General features: G+C 39.0%; 1 long non-coding RNA gene across 1 annotated transcript; it reads left to right on the top strand.

Annotated features, from left to right (window-relative positions):
- Positions 1-69: 69 nt before the first annotated feature.
- Positions 70-24,507, top strand: LOC139123199 (uncharacterized). The gene is made up of 3 exons (XR_011549618.1): positions 70-239; positions 22,625-22,834; positions 23,049-24,507. It is a non-coding gene; the product is annotated as an uncharacterized lncRNA (long non-coding RNA).
- The last annotated feature ends 506 nt before the right edge of the window (positions 24,508-25,013 follow it).

The following is a 25,013-nucleotide window of genomic DNA, read 5'->3' as shown; positions in this document are numbered from 1 at the left end:
AGGGCAAGATTTCGCATCCATTGTTTGAGATAAATCTTTTCTTAAACGAGTATTGTATGCAAATCAACGAATGAGTCGACGCCAATGGACAATATTCACCGGCCTAAAGTGGAGTGTTATGTAAAGTCGTAGTGCTTCCTTCATCTCAACAACAAGTGGTACAGCCAATTCAGAAACTCAAAGCAAATCCTGACAGTGCAGCCTCTCACCGCTTCAAGTTCAAAGGCGCACACAGATCGGTAAGTAACTTTATGATTCAATAATCGGCTTTCGATGGGATTCGAACCCAGTCACCCAGTGAAGACATCACAGTCAAAACTGCTCGGCCGAATCCACACCCTTAAAAAGGAGTGATTCAATAACCGAGCTAAGTTGTTACATTTTTTTCTGACTGCGACCCCCCACTCGCTGTAGAGTTCATGAAGCACTCGCACTCATACAGTGTTGTCCTTATATTTAAAAGTAGGCAGGTATTTTAAGAAAGTAGAAGGGTGGACTGCAAGGGAGCTGAGCGACTGAGCGGCGAGTGAGCGTAGCGAACGAGGGGGAGAGTGCGAGAGGGGGTGTCCCCCCTCTCCCAAGGCGAAAAATGAAATTTTGGAGTGGAAATGGTGTTCTCTGGTGGCACCTGAGGTGACATTTGACTAAGAAAAAGAAGTTTTCCAGTTGCAATCACGGCAATGTAAGGAGCAAAAATATTTAATTACATAATCATTTTTAAGAATTCTCAACCAAATCAAACTAGAATATTGTTTTTGTCGGATGAAAAACTTTTTAAAGAATTTAGATATTTATCCGACATCGATCTTTTGACGTGGTCCTTTAGCAACATACTCTATCGATGAACCTTATTATCTAAAAATAACACCCAATAAAATGAAATATCCTGACATACCCTTAATTTTAACAGTGCGTATACACGCAGACACGTATAACGTATCAGTAGGTAGACAAGGCTGCCAGCGAGAACAGTGTAAAACTGTCGGAAACGCGACTGCCTGTGACTGTGTAATTAACGATCGGCAACACACATGCCTGTGACAGTGGATTCTAGTATGTAAAAATAATCAATGAAAATAAAATACCCGTTCAAATAAACGGTTGGTTCAAAAAAATTCATTTCTAGCTCATATTTTTAAATCTAGAAAATGCGTCGGTATTGCTCTGAGAATAACTTGATTTGTTGAGAAGATTATCATACTCGTAGTGACGTTGGCAGCCAGCGCGGCGGCGGAAAACTAGCTTGCCAGTCTCGTGAACTTCGAATCGTCGATCAAAATCACATCTTTGCGGTGCTTTTCTCTTACAAATTCAGTGAAATTGAAGTTTTTCATACACAAACTAAATGTTTTGTTGGAATCAAGTCAGGGCTCGAAATTAACTTTTTTCCCTGGTAGTCCCCTTGGGCTACCATTTTCTGAAGTTGGTAGCCCAGTGAAAATGGCTGGTAGCCCATGCAAATTTTAGTTTAGGGATTATTTTTCATTAACAAGGGAAGAAAAGGCTATTTTTCGAGATTCTGCCCATGAAATGAATTTGTTAGTCATTTGATGTGAATACTTGCACACCTTTATTACCAAACGGGTATAATTGACGGCAGTGACAATAAAAAGTTTGGTGACTTATCGTTGTATTGACAACCCGTTTCATTCTCAGAGTTGCGTGCAAATTTTGATAGTCGCCATGACAATGACCGCCACCTTCTCAGCAGGGCTAAAAACTGACCATGGGCTTTCTGTAGCAGGGAGGCGTTTGCATTTTGATCAAAATGCAATGAGAATACGTTTTCATTGGCCACCATTTTCTATGCCTGTCATCCAAGTACATCAGTTGAGATCTTGAAACTTTGTTGCAAAGTTCCATCGCTAGGTCGTCTTTGTAATTTGCAAAACAAAATCATAGTCTGGCCTTACTGTGTCCAGCTGGGTTTGACTGCATTTCGCTCGTCCAAAAGTGAAAGATCGGACATGTCACGCCAAGTACTAACTGAATTTCATGCCCAAGGTTTTGGTAGTCCATGTGGGCTACCATTTCATGGACTTTGGTAGCCCCAGGGAAAAGTTGGTAGTCTGTGGACGCCGGACTACCGCTAATTTCGAGCCCTGCAAGTATACCTGTTGAACGGGCTTTCTTCGGCAAAAAATATTCCATTGGCAAGGTGCCAGTGGCCGACGCCACATTTCTTTTTGACGCCATCGTTAAAGATGAGCTATAAGATGACCTTCATACTAATCAAACCAATCACGCTGCTTGTAACAAAGGCAACACCATAGGCACGTCCATCAGCCAATCACACTATTTAACAAGTAAAAGATCGGGCTCAAAAAGCCACAAATGGGTATTTAGAAAATGTTTGATGTTTGTGCAGTTCCATGCGGGGAAAGGGGTCGCGAAACTGCTAATCGTATGTGTGCCGTCTAATTAACAGCTGGCAGTGCGATCCCGAAATAAACAGGTCTATAAAATTCAATAGATTTCGATCGGATTTGAACTCACGACGTACGACACCCAGTCACCTGGCGAAGAAATCCCAGTCAAAACCGCTCGGCAAAATTCACAAGTGCGTAGAATTTAGACTGAGTGTAAGCCAAAACTGGACTTCATCGACAGGATTTATTTATTCTTATCTTTGCAAAAGTTGTTCATGTTTTCAGAGTAGTATGGTATTTTAATACATTTTCATTGTGTTGACATTTAACTTGTCATAACTTGATGTTGGCAGTTACGGATAAGTTTTATATATTATGTTCATATGGTATTTTTTTATTATTGTGTACTGACACAACTTGAAATACTCTCACGCTCAATTTTAAAGCCAATTGTACCCCTTAGTTTTATGCTGATACACACAACATTCTGAAATCTTCAAATCTGCTTTTTCAGGGATATTTTCTATACGTTTACTGCTGTTAGAAAATATATTCTTGTATTACCGTGACATCATTATTAGTACAGTGTCTTACTATAGATACTCAAGCATTCCTTTCAAGATCAAGATTCCATACAGCCACACACTTTCAGGGAGTGAATCTTTATCCATCTCTGTTCCTGTCCTTTGAGTTCTTATCCCCATTGTACCTGTAATGTAGTTATGACAGTGTTGAAAGTCAGAGGGAATCATTATTTGTTGCATCCCATACAAAGACCTCGTCAAGCACTTTGAACCTAGTATGTACCTGCAACATGCTATTCATGAGCTCTGGTCATTAGTGAACGCGAGAGAGTCGCGGGTTGTTGCTCTTCCATAGACCATACAGATACATTTACTTGGAGGTAGTCTTATTCCGATAATAACACCATTTTGCACTCTTTTCGTTGTATTCAACCGTTTGTGGATAGAAGACAACCAAGATTTACCGACCTTTTTATCTGAGTGTCGTAGTATAAAGTAGGCAGAAACAATCGAGAAGATTCTATAAAGAACTTCAATGAGATTGTCGTTTGCAAATTTTCATCTTTGCAGCATTTATAAGTCAGTTTTATCCCGAAATCTATAAGCTTATACTTCAAAAAGGATGTCGTACATCCGATCGCATTTTCGTTTTAAAGTCTTTGATTAATTATTACAAGCGTCAAGGTAGTTCGAAGCATTTGTTTACATGCTTTGTAGACTTACAGAAAGCATTTGACTGTGTCTGGCATTGGGGGTTGTTTTATAAATTATCAATGCAAGGCTTTGGTAGTAAGTTTTGAATATTGTAAAGTGCATGTATGATAATGTCAAGTCATGTATCAAGTTATCATCTGGTTATACCAATTCATTTCGTTCACATGTTGGTACCAGACAAAGTTGTAATCTCAGTCCCACTTTATTTAATTTATTTTTAAATGATTCACCAACTTTACTTCATAACAAATGTATTGATGCTCCTGTTTTGCTTGATAGAACACTGCCAATTCTTATGTTTGCAGATGATATTGTGTTATTATCAACCTCACAGCCTGGTTTGCAGCACTCACTCAGGTTGCTCCTTTTGTAATAAGTGGCGGTTATCAATAAGTATCAAGAAAACAAAGATTATATTATATCATGCTACCATGCGCCATTCTGATTGGACGAGAGCTGCATTCCACCGATGCTAAAATACTGTTTTAGCACTGATAGCGGTGGTAAAACGGGCCCCTAAACAGGCATTTCCGAAAATTGCCAGGTCGGTGCATTTGAACGTACCTATCTAAACCGTAGACTCGAGAAAAACCTAAACAGTCCACTTTGGAGTGTAACTATTGTGCGGGTCGTGCGGGCTGCGGGTCACTGCGGGCTAGTGCGGGCCACTGTTTTTATAGGTTGCGGGCCAGTTAAATAATAACACACGCCAGCAAGGGCAAGATCACGATTTGTTGCCCGCCCAAGGGCTGGTGCTCATGACGGTAATATTGATGATGCCCGAGCCGAAGGCGAGGGTATCATCAATATTACCGTCATGAGCACCAGCCCGAGGGCAGGCAACAAATCGTGATCTTGCCCGAGCTAGCGTGTGTTATTAATTTTATTACACCGAACAGACACTTGTTTTCGAAACTTTGCTCAGAATGCAGTCAAGTGTCGATCGAGACTCGCCACAGTGAAACGTTCTATTTGTTGCTCGATCGCAATGCTACATGAAGTTGAATTAACGTCTAAAAACGAAGACAGTGTTGTTCAAGATTTTCTCATTTAATGTACTAAACGTCGTCGTGAACTTCAGGTCGAGCTAATTTCTTGAACCTTTTCAAAAGCCATTGCTTTATAGAAAATAGCAAGCAAATTTACGCGATGACGTGGTACGCGCAGAAAGTACGCGCGGTATTCCAGAACGTGGTAGCGGGCTATATCACTGCACGCGACAGGGCTATATCACCTTAGCCATGTTCTATCACTTTTTGTTCTATATCACGTGAGTGAGGCTCAGCCAATCACAGTACCTGAATTATACGTGAGGTGTAATAATGTGGGTTGCTGCGGGCAAGTGCGGGTCACTCCTCTCTGGCCAATATTTAGGTTGCGGGTCGCTGCGGGCTACAACTTTCTGAGCACTGAGCAGTTTACAAGTTGTGGGTCACAGTCAGCCATTATTTCTTACGGGTTTTCAGGTTGCTTTGGGGTACTCGAGGTTGCAAAGTGCTGGTTGCTGCCCTGCATTAATTTTTTGTATAATTTCTGACATTTTCAAACGCCTTATCTAATATCTCAATAAAAATAGGGAAACCAGTTGCACCTGTCTTTCCTGAAAAGTGATATCATTCTGTCTCTATAGAACTTTTTACTTTAGACTGTTAACAGGGGTAGGCCACTCAGTAAGTGATTATTTTGCATCGAAAATTTGAGTTATTTCAGCACCTCTGTAATTTGAGTTCTGATGTAATTCAAACAGAAATGTTGCATGTCATCAGTACACTTTTATCAAATAATAATAAACTGATAATTTACAGTTTAAAATATTACAAATGTGTTGAAGAGGAAAACAGGCTTGGCACAGGAAACATTCAAGCATGCAAATCAAGAGAAATTGTGGGTAATGTACTGTACTGTATGGAAATACGGTCACGACATGCGATATGCGACTGAGTAATATAATAAAAAGTCTTGCTCCTCTCATGCATGAGGTCGCTGGTGGCGCACTCAGACCTGCATTGTCGATCAATAGGTGAAACCCGGAAGTGTAATTATCGCAAAGATGTTGTATTTTTCGTGGTATCCACGAAAGGAAATATGACCTTGAAGGAACTAGGTGTTTTTTATGGTTCATTTTATTTCAAGAAATAATTGTACACGAAGATAAGTCTCATTTCTATCGTTTTCGTGCGACCAGCAAATCGACCCGCACTTTGACCTGCAATTTGACCCGTCGACCCGCAAAATAACGATACTGTCCACTTTGTATCAAAGACCGAAGACCGAATTTTGATACACAGATAAAGTGTGGGTCTGTATATAACTCACCTCTGGGAGTAAATAAGTTGGGGTACATGATGAAAGACATCTCTGAAGCAGCACATTCGGGGTGTGATGCACACAAATATTAGGGCGACAAAGCCGACATAGCGCACCGTGAACTTTGCTTGATATTGCGGGAATCGAGACGCGATATGTCTTACCGCTCTTTAAAATGGAGATAGTATTCGTTCATACAAAAGTAAATTGACACTTCCTCACAGTAACGGTATGTCAGATATTCTTTACCAAAGTTTGGGCTGTAACAGACCGGGTGTCCGAACGACGTAGACCAAGAAGTTCAAAATAACAATGGGATAACTCCTGGCGACTGCGACGATATTTGACATCAAATGCGAGAGCAGTGTCAGCGTCCAGCTCTCCCTGTATCGGGCAACGCACTCTGCACAACTGTTCATCACGGTTGCGGTCATCGCAAGTCTGGATTATTTCAAAACTGCTTGTTTTCTGGTACAATTAACGTCCAAATTATCCATCAAAAATAGATCCTGTAACTTCACTGTGCCACCTCTGAATGTCGCGACGGTCGAAGTATACCGTATACGCGTATGCGGTACAGAATGAGACAAATCTATTTTTAGTATGCCAAAAAAGCCAGGACTATTGTTCTTATGTAAATTTACGAAAAAAATTGTTACTTTTTTCTTTTGATTTGAACTCTTGACCCATTTTCTGTGTGACTGCAGCAGGTATTTATGTATAGTGTTCGTGTTGCATGCGAATACCAGATATGAACTGAAAATGCTCACGTGTTTCATTATATATTGCATTTATGTGCAAGTTTGAACCTTTGCTACATGCTTTGCTACATTTAAAGTGTTATGATCAACACAATGAATTTCACCACAGATCAATTCTAAAGGTCATTAAGTATTCAAATATGTAATTAGCTGAAATAAAAATAATTAATTTCTTTGAGTACTGTCATTGTATCACAATATAGCATGTGTAATTACCTTTGGTCAAGTCCTTCAAGCTCTATATGCCAAACCGTGAAAGCTTGTTAGCTATTTATGCAAATTATGAATTAGCTGACATGAAAATGCAAAATGACTTTCAATACTGTTATAACCTGGTATAATGATCAATGTACACAGCATGTTTCGCCAAATTTTATCAAGTAAATGCCAGTGTATATCCCTAATTTGGAAGGTTCATTAAATATGCATATTGGGAATTGGCTGAAAAAAATGTCAAATGACTTTCAATAATCTTGTATCATAGTATCTTTAATGTACATAGCAAGTTTTGCCAACTTTGGTCAAGTCAAAAACAGATAAATATCGCTAATAAATGCGGGATATCGGACCGCAGGCGGGCGAAGATTGCATTATAAGCGCGCCAACCCAAACTCACTGCATGGACATCACATTACAAACAATCGAAGTCCAAAGTCAACTACGTCATTGTTAGAATAAGAGAGGTTTTCCATCACACGGGAGCATACCACCACAAATTTTGCACAGATGGCGTTGCACTGGCATTGAAAAAGGGTGCATGGGAGCATGGGAACGCGGGCAGTTTCCCTCGCTATGGGTAGGAAATGCATTGAGCAAGACACACTTCCGGGTTCGCAAAAAAACGAGGATCCCATTTACGGGGCGCTCAAATATAACTATTTGCTGTGATACATAGCAGAGGCGTATATGTTTGTGATGCTGAGAATAACATCAGTAAATAAATGACGGGTTTTAAAAGTTGACTTTTTTGCGATGAAACAGACTTCTGAAGGTAGCTCGCTTGGGGAACACGTCATCCCGGCCGCTGTCCGCTTTGACCCCAGTAATTCACACTGGTTTTGGTCGGCCCCAGGTACCCAAGTCACTTCAACCCCGTCACACTTTTGCCTACATGTCCACGGAGACGATTCAACATGTTCCACAACAAAGCCAAGACAAAAATTGAAAATATCAATAAAATGGCTTCACAAAGGCTGAAATACACGATACTCGATGAAGTATGAAGTTTATGAAATGAAATCAAAATTGACAACACAAGTGTTTGTCTCGGGTAATACCACTTGAAGTTGAACTATTCTACAGACTGTTTTTTCCATACAGTGCAGTATTTGTCAGTGACAAATTAATCTTTGCAATACATTTTTTTGCGATGAGCTGGAAATTTGATTAATATCGAGTTAATGTACATAAATATTCCGTTATTTACTGGGACACGTTTATTTTCTCGATCCGCTATCTGCGGACTACGTGCTGAAGTACATTGACTGTTCATGTCAACGATCCTTTCTCGGCAGATCGTCCATGTAGCCGACACGAACACGAAGTGTCTGATACCGGCTACCGAAAACTATGAAAAATAGTAAAGAATGAGCTACAAAATCACTATCAGTTTTAAGTTGCAGGTAGAATAAGTCTGTGCCTTTGTATAAAATACTATAAAAATAGTAGAAAGTGAGCAACCAGCTGAAAGTTAGTCGAGGAGACCTTAACCGCATATCATTTGCATCTCATTGTCGGCTACATGGACTGTGTGCCCGTTTCTCCCTCTGCAGAGTTTCTGTATCGCGTTCAACAACGCTGTACCTCGATCACACGATAGTGACGCTATGTAGCTGTGCAGTATTGAAACTTATCATAAAATGGCCACCTCGTCTAACAGTAACACGTATTGTCGGGATTATCGTACGGAAAAAAGACTGCAAAAGTAAGACTTATGAATCTTCATCAGAATTGAACACATCATGATTGTACACGAGTATCAACCGTGAATGCACGTTGAGCTCGGCAGTTACACAAGCATGGTACGCTACATGCATAGCCCTACGAGTATGGCGACAGTGTCCGGCTTTGGCTACGCCGCCTACCGGAGGTGGGAGGCGGCGTAGCCAAAGCCGGACACTCTCGTCATACTCGTAGGGCTAGCTACATGCACTGCCGCGATGTCCGATCGTATGCATTCCAAGGCCTATCCCGGAATTTGTTTCACAAACAACCTCAAAGGAGAGCAAACATACTTCTATGGACAATGACGAACACGTTTCTTGGCGAAGCAAAATCAAAACAGTGCAGAAGTACATGAAGTAGGTCATGGCCTTGGACTCTGTGCACGAACCTGATTGGACACTTCAATACCTTTGACCCAAAGTTATTATTCATCAGCACTTCCATGCCATGAGGCTAGGTAGAGAACGTATGTACTCATTTCTGGCGATCGAGCAGCGAGGGAAACAATCAATTACCAAGGATAAAGCTAATTTGCTAAACTATATTTTATCTTGAATAGTGAGTTGAATGAGTAATAAAATATCATATTTTTAATGTTCAATACGAGGTTGAAACACGGAGGGACCGTGGTTGAAACCAGAGCTATCCAGCTGTAGCCAACCTGGACAAGCATATTTCACAGCGCCCTCAAACAGTCGATTGTTTTCACTTGTCATACGCGGCGTAACAGAAAAATTAAAACTTTCATAACTTCATTAATATCCAAGCCACGCCCACCAAAACCTTTTCAGTTCTAGCCATTTGAATTCTGAAGATGTCTACCAAATTTGACTGAAATACGTTCAGCCGTTTTTGAGAAAATGGACCAACAGACAGACAGACAGACAGACAGACAGACAGACAGACAGACAGACAGACAGACATCGCTGCGACATATGCTCACGTGTTCACACGTGAGCAAAAAATGGCCACCTCGTCTAACAGTAACACGTATTGTCGGGATTATCGTACGGAAAAAAGACTGCCAAAGTAAGACTTATGAATCTTCATCAGAATTGAACACATCATGATTGTACACGAGTATCAACCGTGAATGCACGTTGAGCTCGGCAGTTACACAAGCATGGTACGCTACATGCATAGCCCTACGAGTATGGCGACAGTGTCCGGCTTTGGCTACGCCGCCTACCGGAGGTGGGAGGCGGCGTAGCCAAAGCCGGACACTCTCGTCATACTCGTAGGGCTAGCTACATGCACTGCCGCGATGCCGATCGTATGCATTCCAAGGCCTATCCCGGAATTTGTTTCACAAACAACCTCAAAGGAGAGCAAACATACTTCTATGGACAATGACGAACACGTTTCTTGGCGAAGCAAAATCAAAACAGTGCAGAAGTACATGAAGTAGGTCATGGCCTTGGACTCTGTGCACGAACCTGATTGGACACTTCAATACCTTTGACCCAAAGTTATTATTCATCAGCACTTCCATGCCATGAGGCAAGGTAGAGAACGTATGTACTCATTTCTGGCGATCGAGCAGCGAGGGAAACAATCAATTACCAAGGATAAAGCTAATTTGCTAAACGATATTTTATCTTGAATAGTGAGTTGAATGAGTAATAAAATATCATATTTTTAATGTTCAATACGAGGTTGAAACACGGAGGGACCGTGGTTGAAACCAGAGCTATCCAGCTGTTAGCCCTGCGTACGATGCTGTGTGTTCCGCTACAGCTAATAGCCCCGCTCACCACAGTGAGCGGGGCTATTAGCTGTAGCGGAACACACAGCATCGTACGCAGGGCTATCCAGCTGTAGCCAACCTGGACAAGCACATTTCACAGCGCCCTCAAACAGTCGATTGTTTTCACTTGTCATACGCGGCGTAACAGAAAAATTAAAACTTTCATAACTTCATTAATATCCAAGCCACGCCCACCAAAACCTTTTCAGTTCTAGCCATTTGAATTCTGAAGATGTCTGCCAAATTTGACTGAAATACGTTCAGCCGTTTTTGAGAAAATGGACCAACAGACAGACAGACAGACAGACAGACAGGACAGACATCGCTGCGACATATGCCCACGTGTTTACACACGTGAGCTAAAAAAGGAAAGGAAATCAGAGAAAATCAAGAAATATACAACAATATTCTGTGATTCAGTCATCAAAAGCATATAAAAGACATGCACGTCTTTTTTGTCTGTTACTAAACCAGATATGAACTGAAATGCTCACGTGTTTCATACAGTTATGTGTAAATTTGAACCTTTGCCACATGTTTGCAACTTCATTGAAAGTATTATGATCAACATAATGAACAATAATCACCGCTGATTAATTCTCAAAGGTCATGAAGTATACAAATATGTAATTAGCTGAAATAAAAATATTAAAGTTCTTTGACTGCTGTCATTTATATAGCAAGTGTAATTACCGTTGGCCAAGTCCTTCAAGCTCATTAGATATGCAAATTGTAAATTAGCTGACATGAAAATGTGAAATGACTTTCGATATTGTTTTAACCAGGTATAATCATCAATGTTGTCATGTTTTGCCAACTTTGATCAAGTAAATCCCAGTATATATCCCTGATAAGCAAAGTTCATTAAATATGTAAATTAGGAATTGACTTAAGTAAAAATGCTTAATGATTGTCAATAATGTTGTATCATGGTATCTGCAATATATGTAGCAAGTTTTGTCAACTTTGGTCAAGTCAATTCAGATATATATCTCTAATTAGGAAAGTTCATTAAACATGCAAATTAGGAATTTGCTGAAGAGAAAATGATTAATGACTTTCAATAATATTGTCTTACAGTGTCTGAAATGTACATAGCAAGTTACATCAATTTTGATAAAGTCAATTCAGATGAATATCCCTAAGTATGAAAATTCATTTAATATGCAAATTAGGAATTGGCTGAAGTAAAAATAGCGTCAATGACACTGTAGCTCCCATCCTGGACTATTTAGTGTTTGTTCTCTGGTCAGATATTTGAACATGTGTGAAAGGGATAAAGTGCATGAAGTGAAAATACTTAAATGAAATGTACTGGAGACAGTGAAATATGTTTAATGTAATTATTCAGAATATAAAATGGAAAAAATACAGAATTAGATATATCGAATACTGTGATACAACCATTAACTCAACAAGTCATTTACAATGACATAGTCCCCACTTGTAATAGGAGTACTAGTCTTGATGGGGCAGGAAAATGTGGTCATTAAGAAGTATCATTGGAGTGTATATGTTGAGATCTATGGGCACATAGGTCTATGTCGTTGTTCCCAATTTGAAACACATGAGGCATGTCTAAGTTACGGTTCTAAATCGGGAAAAAAGATCAGACCTCTAGCAGTATTGGCCAGCCAAGAAATACATATGCGCATTATAAATGAGGTACAAGATGTGACATCTTAAGGTCTAATATCCTATCAAAATAGGAGGTATAGAACTTGTGGTTACTGAAATATGCATATATATGTATAATCAAGGTCAAAGGTCATCAAGGTCACATGACATTTCAAAAAAAATTATATTCCTAATTAATCCCTATATGCCAAAAAATCAGATCTCTAGCTCTATTCGCTTGCCCAGAATTAGATGTGTACATAATTCATGAGGTAAAGCGTGTGTTGTCATAAGGTCTCCCATCCTACTAAATACAAAGGACATAGCACTTGTGGTTACTTATTTATTGACATAAACATATATTTTAGGTAAAAGGTCATCGAGGTCACATGACATTTGGTCAAAAAATTTCTCTCCTATAGTTATCTCTATATACCAAAAATCAGACATCCAGCTCTATTGGCTCGCTCAGAATGAGATATGCGCATAATTATTGAGGTACAGTATGTGGCGTCATAACGTGTCCCATCATACCAAACATGAAGGGTGTAGCACTTGTGGTTACCGAGTTATGGAAAAATATGTATATTTGAGGTCAAAGGTCACCGAGGTCACGTGACATTTTGTCAAAAAAATTGTATTGCTAAGTTATCCCTATATACCAAAAATCAGACCTCTAGCTCTATTGGCTCGCTCAAAATTAGATATGCGCATAATTAATGAGGTACAATATGTGGCGTCATAAGTGTCCCATCATACCATACATGAAGGCTGTAGCACTTGTGGTTACTGAGTTATGGACAAATATGTATATTTGAGGTCAAAGGTCACCGAGGTCACGTAAATTTTGTCAAAAAAATTGTATTGCTAAGTTATCCCTATATACCAAAAATCAGACCTCTAGCTCTATTGGCGCGCTCAAAATTAGATATGCACATAATTAATGAGGTGCAATATGTGGCGTCATAAGCTGTCCCATCATACCATACATGAAGGCTGTAGCACTTGTGGTTACTGAGTTATGGACAAATATGTATATTTGAGGTCAAAGGTCACCGAGGTCACATGACATTTTGTCAAAAAAATTATATTGCTAAGTTATCCCTATATTCCAAAAATCAGACCTCTAGCTCTATTGGCTGGCTCAGAATTAGATATGCGCATAATTAATGAGGTACAGGATGTAGTGTCATAAGGTCTCCCATCATACCAAATATGAAGGGTGTAGCACTTGGGGTTACTGAGTTATGGCCATATATGTATATTTGAGGTCAAAGGTCATTGGGGTCACATGACATTTTGTCAAAAAAATTGTATTGCGAAGTTATACCTATATACCAAAAATCAGACCTCTAGCTCTATTTGCTGGCTCAGAATTAGATATGCACATAATTAATAAGGTACAGGATGTGATGTCATAAGGTCTCCCATCATACCAAATATGAAGGGTGTAGCACTTGTGGTTTCTGAGTTATGGACATATACTCATATTTAAGGTCAAAGGTCATCGAGATCACATGACATTTTGTCAAAAAATTTGTATTGCCAAGTTATCCCTATATACATATTTTCACTTTGTTTAGTGTGATTAGATATTATTTTAGCTGAAAAAAGGGTCCAGGGAAAGTAAGGAAAATCCAGTATTCCACAGTGTAACAATTGGCTGAAAATATAAAATTTCTTTCAGTCTCTAGAATCCGAAACCGAATCCGAAACCGAATCCGAAACCGAGTCTAATTTCAGCATCGTCTAGCCAGAGTGTAACGTGGGGATAGCGCCCTCAAACCACAGATACCGGCTTCCCATAGACTACCATGTATCAGAAAAATTAAAACTGTGATAACTTCATTAATATGCAAGCCACGCCCACCAAAACCTTTTCAGTTCTAGCCATTTGAATTCTGAAGATGTCTACCAAATTTGACTGAAATACGTTCAGCCGTTTTTGAGAAAATGGACCAACAGACAGACAGACAGACACACAGACAGACAGACATCGCTGCGACATATGCCCACGTGTGTACACACGTGAGCAAAAAATGCTCGGTCTCGGGCGCAGAATTTTCGACGTTCGATCTCTCAGCCGTCCGTTTTCTGCATTTGGGGCTTAGAGTGATGAAAATACCCAAGCAAGACAACAAAGACACGCAAGTTGATATAATATAATAGCAATAACCCCCTTCGCAGGAGGGTATACACTCGATTTTGGTACAATTCGCTCCATATAGCACTCGCCTATCGGCTCGTGCTATATGTCGCGCATTGTACCAAAATCTCGTGTATACCATCCTGCGGCGGGGGTTATTGCTTAATTATAAAAATATCATGTTTCCATTTACGATAAGGGCGACATTTTTAGGGCCCAAGCCTAGCGGCTGGGCACCTATTGTTTTTATAGGAGTCAATATTTAGGGGCCCAAGCCGACCGGCTGGGCCCCTATTGGTTTTATAGGAGTTCAACTTTCTTCTACTTCTTCTTCTTCTTCCGCTCTTTTTTTGTCGACCTAGAACTCAACCACCGCTTACCGCAAACTTCTGAAACTTGAAGGGCTAATAGGTACCTATGAGATCTTGTGCACCTGGGTATACAAATTTCGATTGGTCACGTGACCTGGCGGCCATATTGGATTTTCCAAAAACCTAAAAATGGCTTCTCAGAAGACCCAGGGGTCTAGTCGATTTGAAATTTTTTGTATAGCAAGCATGGCCTAAGGTCTTAAGAATTTGCCAATAAAATCGCATGCGGTCACGTGACCTTGGCCGCCATATTGGATTTTGCGAAAATCGTGATTTAATCTTTAAAAATCTTCTTCTCCAGAACCAAAACACCGATTTGACTGAAATTTCACATGTAACATCTTAAGTGTGATGTCTTTCAAGTTTGCAAAGGCGTTTTGATCGGTCACGTGGTTTGGCCGCCATATTGGATTTTGCAAAAATCGTGATTTAATCTTCAAAAATCTTCTTCTCCAGAACAAACACACCGATTCAACTGAAATTTGACATGTAGCATCTTAAGTGTGATCTCTTTCAAGTTTGCGAAAGGCGTTTTGATGGGTCACGTGGTTTGGCCGCCATATTGGATTTTTGCGAAAATCATGATTTAATCTTTAAAAATCTTCTTCTCCAAAACCAATGCACCGATTGGACTGAAATTTGACAAGTAACATCTTAAGTGTGATCTCTTTCAAGTTTGCGAAAGGCGTTTTGATCGGTCACGTGGTTTGGCCGCCATATTGGATTTTGCGAAATCGTGATTTAATCTCTAAAAATCTTCTTCTCCAGAACCAACACACCGATTCCACTGAAATTAGACATGTAACATCTTAAGTGTGATCTCTTTCAAGTTTGCAAAGGCGTTTTGATCGGTCACGTGGTCTGGCCGCCATATTGGATTTTGCGAAAATCGTGATTTAATCTTTAAAAATCTTCTTCTCCAGAACCAACACACCTACTCTACTGAAATTTTACATGTTACATCTTAAGTGTGATCTCTTTCAAGTTTGCGAAAGGCGTTTTGATCGGTCACGTGGTTTGGCCGCCATATTGGATTTTGCGAAAATCGTGATTTAATCTTTAAAATCTTCTTCTCCAGAACCAATGCACCGATTGGACTGAAATTTGACAAGTAACATCTTAAGTGTGATCTCTTTCAAGTTTGCGAAAGGCATTTTGATCGGTCACGTGATTTGGCCGCCATATTGGATTTTCGAAAAATACCAATTTACTCTTTAAAAAGCTTCTTCTTGAGAAGTAAAACACCAGTTCAGTTGAAATGTTACTCAGGTCATCCTTAGGCTTATGTCTTTCAAGTTTATAAAAGACATTTGGATCGGTCACATGATTAACCGCTTGGGCCCCGCCAACGCTGCTTGCAGCTTTAATTAGGGGCCCAAGCCTACCGGCTGGGCCCCTATTGGTTTCGTAGGAGTTCAATATTCTTCTTCTTCTTCCGCTTCTTCTTCTTCCTCTTCTTCCGCCGCTTTTTTGCCCCTCTTGATCTCAGGAACCGCTTAACGTTAAGTTCTCAAACTTACAGGGCTAATAGGTACTAATGGGTACTAGTGCATGTTATCCTTAAAATTGTGATTGATCACGTGACCTGGTGGCCATATTGGATTTTCCAAAAACCTAAAAATGCCTTTTTCTGCTGACCTAGGGGTCTAGTCAGTTTGAAATTTTTTACATAGCAAACATGACCTAAGGTCTTAAAAATTGGCGAATAAAATCGCGTGCGGTCACGTGACCTTGGCCGCCATATTGGATTTTAAGAAAATCGTGATTTAATCTTTAAAAATCTTCTTCTCGAGAACCAACACACCGATTCAACTGAAAATTTACATGTGACATCTTAAGTGTGATCTCTTTCAAGTTTGCGAAAGGCGTTTTGATCGGTCACGTGGTTTGGCCGCCATATTGGATTTTGCGAAAATCGTGATTTAATCTTTAAAAATCTTCTTCTCCAGAACCAACACACCGATTCCACTGAAAATAGACATGTAACATCTTAAGTGTGATCTCTTTCAAGTTTGCAAAGGGCGTTTTGATCGGTCACGTGGTCTGGCCGCCATATTGGATTTTGCGAAAATCGTGATTTAATCTTTAAAAATCTTCTTCTCCAGAACCAACATACCTACTCGACTGAAATTTTACATGTTACATCTTAAGTGTGATCTCTTTCAAGTTTGCGAAAGGCGTTTTGATCGGTCACGTGGTTTGGCCGCCATATTGGATTTTGCGAAAATCGTGATTTAATCTTTAAAAATCTTCTTCTCCAGAACCAATGCACCGATTGGACTGAAATTTGACAAGTAACATCTTAAGTGTGATCTCTTTCAAGTTTGCGAAAGGCATTTTGATCGGTCATGTGATTTGGCCGCCATATTGGATTTTCGAAAAATACCAATTACTCTTTAAAAATCCTCTTCTCCAGAAGTAAAACACCAGTTCAGCTGAAATGTTACTCATGTCATCCGTAGGCTGATGTCTTTCAAGTTTGTAAAAGACATTAAGATCAGTCACATGATTAACCGCTTGGGCCCCGCCAACGCTGCTTGCAGCTTTAATCTTCTTCTTTTCTTCTTCTTCTTCTTCTTCTTCCGCTCTTTTTTTGTCGACCTAGAACTCAATCACCGCTTACCGCAAACTTCTGAAACTTGCAGGGCTAATAGGTACCTATGAGATCTCGTGCACCTGGGTATAGAAATTTCGAATAGTCGCGCGACCTGGCGGCCATATTGGATTTGCGAAAAATACCGACTTAATTTTAAAAATCTTCTTCTCCAGAACCAACATACAGATTTAGCTGAAATTTACTCATGTCATCCTTAGAGTGATCTCTTTCAAGTTTGTGAAAGACGTTTGGATCGGTCACGTGATTTGGCCGCCATCTTGGATTTTATGAAAATCGCAATTTAATCATTAAAAATCTTCTTCTCCAGAACAAACACACCGATTTAACTGAAATTTTACTCATCTCATCCTCAGAGTGATCTCTTTTAAGTTTGCGAAAGACATTTGGATTGGTCACATGATTTGGCCGCCATCTTGGATTTTATGCGCATATCTAATTCTGAGCCAGCCAATAGAGCTAAAGGTCTGATTTTTGGTATATAGGGATAACTTAGCAATACAATTTTTTTGACAAAATGTCACGTGACCTCGATGACCTTTGACCTTGAATATACGTATATGTCCATAACTCAGTAACCACAAGTGCTACACCCTTCATATTTGGTATGATGGGAGACCTTATGACACCACATCCTGTACCTCATTAATTATGCGCATATCTAATTCTGAGCCAGCCAATAGAGCGAGAGGTCTAATTTTTGGTATATAGGCATAACTTAGCATTACAATTTTTTTGACAAAATGTCACGTGACCTCGATAACCTTTGACCTTGAAAATACGTATATGTCCATAACTCAGTAACCACAAGTGCTACACCCTTCATATTTGGTATGATGGGAGACCTTATGACACCACATCCTGTACCTCATTAATTATGCGCATATGTAATTCTGAGCCAGCCAATAGAGCTAAAGGTCTAATTTTGGTATATAGGGATAACTTAGCAATACAATTTTTTTGACAAAGTGTCACATGACCTCGATGACCTTTGACCTTGAAAATACGTATATGTCCATAACTCAGTAACCACAAGTGCTACACCCTTCATATTTGGTATGATGGGAGACCTTATGACACCACATCCTGTACCTCATTAATTATGCGCATATGTAATTCTGAGCCAGCCAATAGAGCTAAAGGTCTGATTTTTGGTATATAGGGATAACTTAGCAATACAATTTTTTTGACAAAATATCACATGACCTCTATGACCTTTGACCTTGAAAATACGTATATGTCCATAACTCAGTAACCACAAGTGCTACACCCTTCATATTTGGTATGATGGGAGACCTTATGACACCACATCCTGTACCTCATTAATTATGCGCATATCTAATTCTGAGCCAGCCAATAGAGCTAGAGGTCTGAGTTTTGGTATATATGGATAACTTAGCAATACAATTTTTTTTGACATGTCACATGACCTCGATGACCTTTGACCTTGAATATACGTATAAATCAATAACTCAGTAACCACAAGTGCTACAGCCTTCATATTTGGTATGATGGGAGACCTTATGACACCACATCCTGTACCTCATTAATTATGTGCATATCTAATTCTGAGCCAGCCAATAGAGCTAAAGGTTAATTTTTGGTATATAGGATAACTTAGCAATACAATTATTTTGACAAAATGTCACATGACCTCGATGACCTTTGACCTTGAATATACGTATGTGTTCATAACTCAGTAACCACAAGTGCTACACCCTTCATATTTGGTATGATGGGAGACCTTATGACGCACACTCCTGTACCTCATTAATATGCGCATATCTAATTCTGAGCCGCCAATAGAGCTAGAGTCTGATTTTGGTATATAGGGATAACTTAGGAAGACAATTTTTTTTTGACATAATGTCACGTGACCTCGATAACCTTTGACCTTGAATATACGTATAAATCAATAACTCAGTAACCACAAGTGCTACAGCCTTCATATTTGGTATGATGGGAGACCTTATGACACCACATCCTGTACCTCATTAATTATGTGCATATCTAATTTTGAGCCAGCCAATAGAGCTAGAGGTCTGATTTTTGGTATATAGGCATAACTTAGCATTACATTCTTTTGACAAAATGTCACATGACCTCGATGACCTTTGACCTTGAAAATATGTATATGTCCATAACTCAGTAACCACAAGTGCTACACCCTTCATATTTGGTATGATGGGAGACCTTATGACACCACATCCTGTACCTCATTAATTATGCGCATATGTAATTCTGAGCCAGCCAATAGAGCTAAAGGTCTGATTTTTGGTATATAGGGATAACTTAGCAATACAATTTTTTGACAAATGTCACATGACCTCGATGACCTTTGACCTTGAAAATACGTATATGTCCATAACTCAGTAACCACAAGTGCTACACCCTTCATATTTGGTATGATGGGAGACCTTATGACACCACATCCTGTACCTCATTAATTATGCGCATATCAAATTCTGAGCTAGCCAATAGAGCTAGAGGTCTGATTTTTGGTATATAGGGATAACTAAGCTTTACAATTTTTTTGACAAAATGTCACGTGACCTCGATGACCTTTGCCCTTAAATATGAGTATATGTCCATAACACAGTAACCACAAGTGCTACATCCTTCATATTTCGCCGCCATATTGGATTTTACGTAGAATATGCAATTCCCACTGACACGTACAGTAACTATGAGATGATGTTCAAAATCATACTTTTCCAAGATCGAATTTTGCACATAATATCATTAGTGCAAGATCTTTCAACCATGTTATCCGCTTGGGCCCCGCCAACGCTGCTTGCAGCTTTAATTTATTTTTGTGTTTCTCATCTCCCGACCGACCGTAAATTTCAGCTCCAACATGAAAATATAAAAAACTTTTTTATTTGCGCCGCCTCTGAGGCGATCATCCCAGCAACAGCATCACCATCATCAAAATGTGAGATTGCAGCGACTCAGACTGAAAGGACAGAGAGTACAGAACACTGAACTGAAAGACAAGAAATTGCAGTGACAGTGAATGGACAGAACATTAAACTGAAACAAATACACGTTTTTTGTACTTGAAAATCGTAGAGACTAAATGGACAGAACATTGAACTGAAACAAATACATTTTTTTTGGTGCTTGTTTTTTTTTTTTATTTCGACCGCCCGCCCTGCCTGAGTATTCCTCTGGAGATGAGAAACAAAAAAATAAAACGGTCACCCTAAGAGACTAGATATTGTTTCCTCAGGCTTTGGATTATTTTTTATTGATATTTTTCTCTCTGCCAGAGATAGTCAAGTGTAGTCATATTTATTTCATCGTCATGTTTGAAAGCTTATAATACCGATATTGTACTTTGTATGTGGACTCATATTGGAGGTATGTAATTGTCTCGAAACTGACATTGTACGAGCAGAAGTACTGGCTCGTACTTTCATACTACGAGTGACGTATGCAAGCTATAAGTCACACATGCCTTTTGACCTAATTTTTTATGAATACGCCTAGGACTATGTTCTCCGGGTATGTTCTATTCCATAGATGAAAGATTTTTGTTTATGTGAAAGGATTTTACGACAAACGAACGCTTAGACACATTTTCTGTGTATATTCGAAACTCGGAAGTAAGAGCGGGTGTGAACTTCGTATGATTATTTTTTTGGTCGTGAGAGCGGGTTCAGTGCAGTGCGGAGGAATACTTTTAGGCTTTGACTTTCGGACGAGTCTGTACGTACGGGTCAAGACCATCGTCGTACACCACGCCCTCTTCGGCGAGTCTTATCACCCAACGCCGAAATTTTTTTTGCGAGCAGGAAAAAATGGAAAAAATGCGAGAATGGTCAAGACTGGAGACGACGCGACACTCTCTGACTTTAATTATACACGCCACGATGGTAGACTTTTTTGCAGACGTCGATTGTAACATTAAGCACGGTCCTTTTGTGGAGGGACCGTGCATTAAGCTCTTAAAGAAGAACCAAAGAAGAGGTTGCAATGTCCGAACATCAAGGAAGAGACCTCGATTGGTTGTAATGCACTTGAACCTACCGCCGTTGTAAATCTTTTTTACTTTCTCGAATTCGAAAGTTCAATGATTTCACAGACATTAAAAACCTGCGTGGCTCGCGAGTCAGTTTATGACCTCGAAATAATCTGATCACCACATTATGTTAATCACAGTGTACAATGAATAATATGAAGGATTTTATGAGTTGGCGGGTGTTTTTGTGGCACCCTTGTGTACCTCATGTTGTACAGTCTATTTGAAAATGACCTCTACTCAACAATGATTTTAAAGACTAACATTTTTCTGACCTCGCATTCAACTTCAAGTTTTGAAAAAGCACATTATCGGAACCACACTATTATTGGTGTGTATTGTTGAGAATACGGACCCGCCTATCGAATAATGGTATAGTCAGGTCACTGTGGGGTCAATATTCCTGTTTGTCATCGCGGAACTTGCAGAAGCCATACAAGATATCGATGCTCGACACTTCTATATTCAATTCGTTCGTTCGCGCTCCTGAACAACAAAAAAACATCACTCAAAACCAACTCATCACATTCCAAACTTACCTAGCTACACTCAGTTCGGTAGATAAGTTCCAGGCATCATTCGTAGTATAAATGCTGACGTCGATTTGTCGACGTCAATGAAGTCGGCGTCGACGTAATAATGTATTTTTACGAATATATTTATTTATTTGGCGTTAATTAGAGGAAAATCACATCAGAGGGTAGATGATATATTACAATATCCCGGGTAGGCTAAACTGGCCGTTTTGTTTATCGCTATTATTGCCTACTCCCATCGTACCGCCCATCGTCTGTAACTTGCACGCGATGTTTGCACACGAACGAACGCATATTGACCACAGTAACTATATCAACACTCTGTGTATAGTGATGGTGTCAGCAAGGATTCTGGGTGTGGTCACAGCAAAACACGTGACTTTTTGTACTTATAAGCTAACGGACTGCAGTAGCTCTACGATTTTTAACTTGAACGCACTTAATTTCAACGTCGTCCTAAACTATGACACTTTCATATATATCGTCATTTTCATTCGTCTGTTCCCAATATCAATAGACATTGTGTTCTTAAAGTTGAATGTCAATCTAGGGATGCGGTCTTGTTGACTTTCGCTTGCATATAAGTGCATATACTCAGGTCGTTCGGTCGTTTTAATTTTAAAAATATGAAACAGAGCGTTGCCAGGAAGTTGTCGATCGGTTCTGGTACATCAAACATTTCGGTGTACTGCTGAAAAATGTAATGCCGGCGAAGTATTATAGGCATAGAAAAGTGTATGTGTGCATGTATTGTCTATTGCTTTAGCTGGATCTAATGCTCAGTTTCCTCAATAATTATATTATTTATGCAAAGCGCAATCAATATCATTTTTAAGAAATTCATTTAGAAGTTGTACCTGTATATGATAAAAGTGACAAAGATACTTTAAGCATAGAGCTAAAATGCTGCCCATCCTAATTCATATATTGCTTTGCCTGTCTTTGATTAGATTTGCTAGGTAAACTGTTGTCGAAGAATCTTTAATGATGGAGAGGACCAGATTGGCGTTACTTTTGTGTTTGGCTTTGTTGATGAGTCTCCTGATAAGCGACTCCGAAGGTTGGCGGAGAAGAAGAAGAAGAAGGAGATCTAACAAGGCTTACATTCCTGGCAATACCAAATATGAGAACGAACGTGAGGAAATTATCAATGAGTTTATGTAAGTATACAGTTTCTGAAATCATAGTATTTGATCGAGACAAACGAAATTGAAATAAATGACATATAGTACGGTTGATACGATTAATACCTTTCAGACTGATGACAATACTTATGTTGTTCACTGTAACAGTCAATTTACTGCCCCATTGATATATGCACTCTCACAAAATAGACATACTTCTGAAACAGAAAATATTCCATCATTTTGACAGAGACGAGCTGGAAGAAGAAATGGAAGAAAGAGAAATGGAACAAGAATTAATAGACAGAGTGTTTGATGAAATTTTAGAAGAAACAAAAGAGGAAAACCAAAAATAGGAAAAGTGGAGAAAGCCTGGATTCAAAAGTTATAGTCCATATATGTAACCGACTGTGAAATTTAATTATCGTCATTTAATACACTATATTTTGATATAAGTAGCAGGGCTTGTCATTTGCCGACATTCTTGTATAGAGAATTTTCAACTTTTTAAAAAATTTATTGACTTGTTACTACTCCAGTTTGACCGTTTGATAAGTTTTCGTTCCCGACATTATTGGAAAATATATATGATAAGAAAATGGATAACATTTGCCCAATTTGCCCAAGACGTTGCATTTCTTTTATGCCATTTAGGCCTACTTCATAATCTACATAGCATTCTGCTACGTCATATAATCAGCTATTGTACAAGGCACTTCAGAATCACCAAGCTTCTAGGGGAAGGAAAAATGAGAGACCAGTTGGTTTCAATTGAAATTTAAATTGAGTGGCAGCGTACTCGAAAGTGATTTTAAATGTAAATCTTTTTACTTATTTTGTGTTTTCTGAGAAAGAAAACAGCATAAATGATGTTTCTTTATTCATGCAGTGTCAGATATAGGCGGTATTGCATGTGTAAAGATTTGGTGGGGTGAGGTAGAGAAATTGAGAAATGGACCAAATCAGGGTCGGGCGGGCCCGTTGAACAGATGTCTTTTGTCACTCGCATCGCAGAGTGCATCTTTTTCTTAGATAAAATTATTCTAACAAAGTGGCAAATAAAACAAGTCTACCTCACTGTGAACGTTTTGAGCGTCCGACCATGTCTGAAAAAAATAGTCATCTGACTAAATAGAAGGGAAATTAAAATGTCAATAAATCATATTATTATATGAAAGCATTTCAGGACGTATCCTCGTCCTTCAAGTCTTACAAGCTTGAAAACCTTGTGATAAACTCCCCAGTTTTGATCATCATCTTATAAGTGAAATACAATGTGTTCATCAATCAAGAAAGATAGCATTTTAATTGCATAATATAGGATTGGAGGGAAACTTTAATCTCTTCAAGATTAGCTGAATTTCTTGGTGTTGTTATTGTGTTTCTGACAAAGAAAGAAATACGTTTCTGTCACATTTCTTTTACATACATTCACTCAAATAAGACATGTTCCAGTGTTTCTTCTTGGCCACAAATATGGCATTTCCCATCACCCAAATTAAAAGTTTTGGCCATGCTTCCTGCGATTAGGCCTCTGTTATTTTCCAATTTAAACTATTTACTGAACCGCTAACAATCATGTTGAATTAAGACGATTGAATAAAGACGCTTTGTAATTGTTGGATTCTCAGCCCATTTTTGACCAATTTGACCTTTAATATTATGCCTTATCAACTAATTTCCAATAAAGTGACTTATTTTTGACATCACTCTTTGTCAGACCATAGTTCTCTAAGTCTAGAACATCGTATTCACAGCTTTCTTTATTTTTGATGTTTGAACTTATCGTTTGCTTTCAGAAATCTGGAATTGAATTGAGGAGTGTTTCATACTCCGTGTTAACTTCCTTCTTGCACATGTTTATTTGTACCTCCTCTAATTTTTGCAATTATTTCCCATTGTTCAAGCCATTTCTGTTATCATCCCTGATATCTTTAAGCCTTAAGATTCTTTTTTTTACTATTTTTAATAGAAGATTACACTCTATTCTTTATGTTTTCATTGTACCACAGAACTTCACTAAGAAGATTGCGTTTTAATGTTGGTATATTTACTCTCGTAAGTCTTAAGTGACTTCCAGTTATTCAACATTTCTGCATACAGCATTTGGAATCGCATGTTTTTGACTTTGAAATTGAAATTGAGGTTGAGATAGTAATAATCATTATTCAGTTTATTGTCAAAATTCGCAATGAAATACTTCGAAAAACTGGTC

Source organism: Ptychodera flava, chromosome 22, assembly GCF_041260155.1.
Source record: "Ptychodera flava strain L36383 chromosome 22, AS_Pfla_20210202, whole genome shotgun sequence".
Lineage (NCBI taxonomy): Eukaryota > Metazoa > Hemichordata > Enteropneusta > Ptychoderidae > Ptychodera > Ptychodera flava.
Note: the sequence above shows the minus strand (reverse complement) of the source record. Positions and strands in the feature narration are given on the sequence as shown.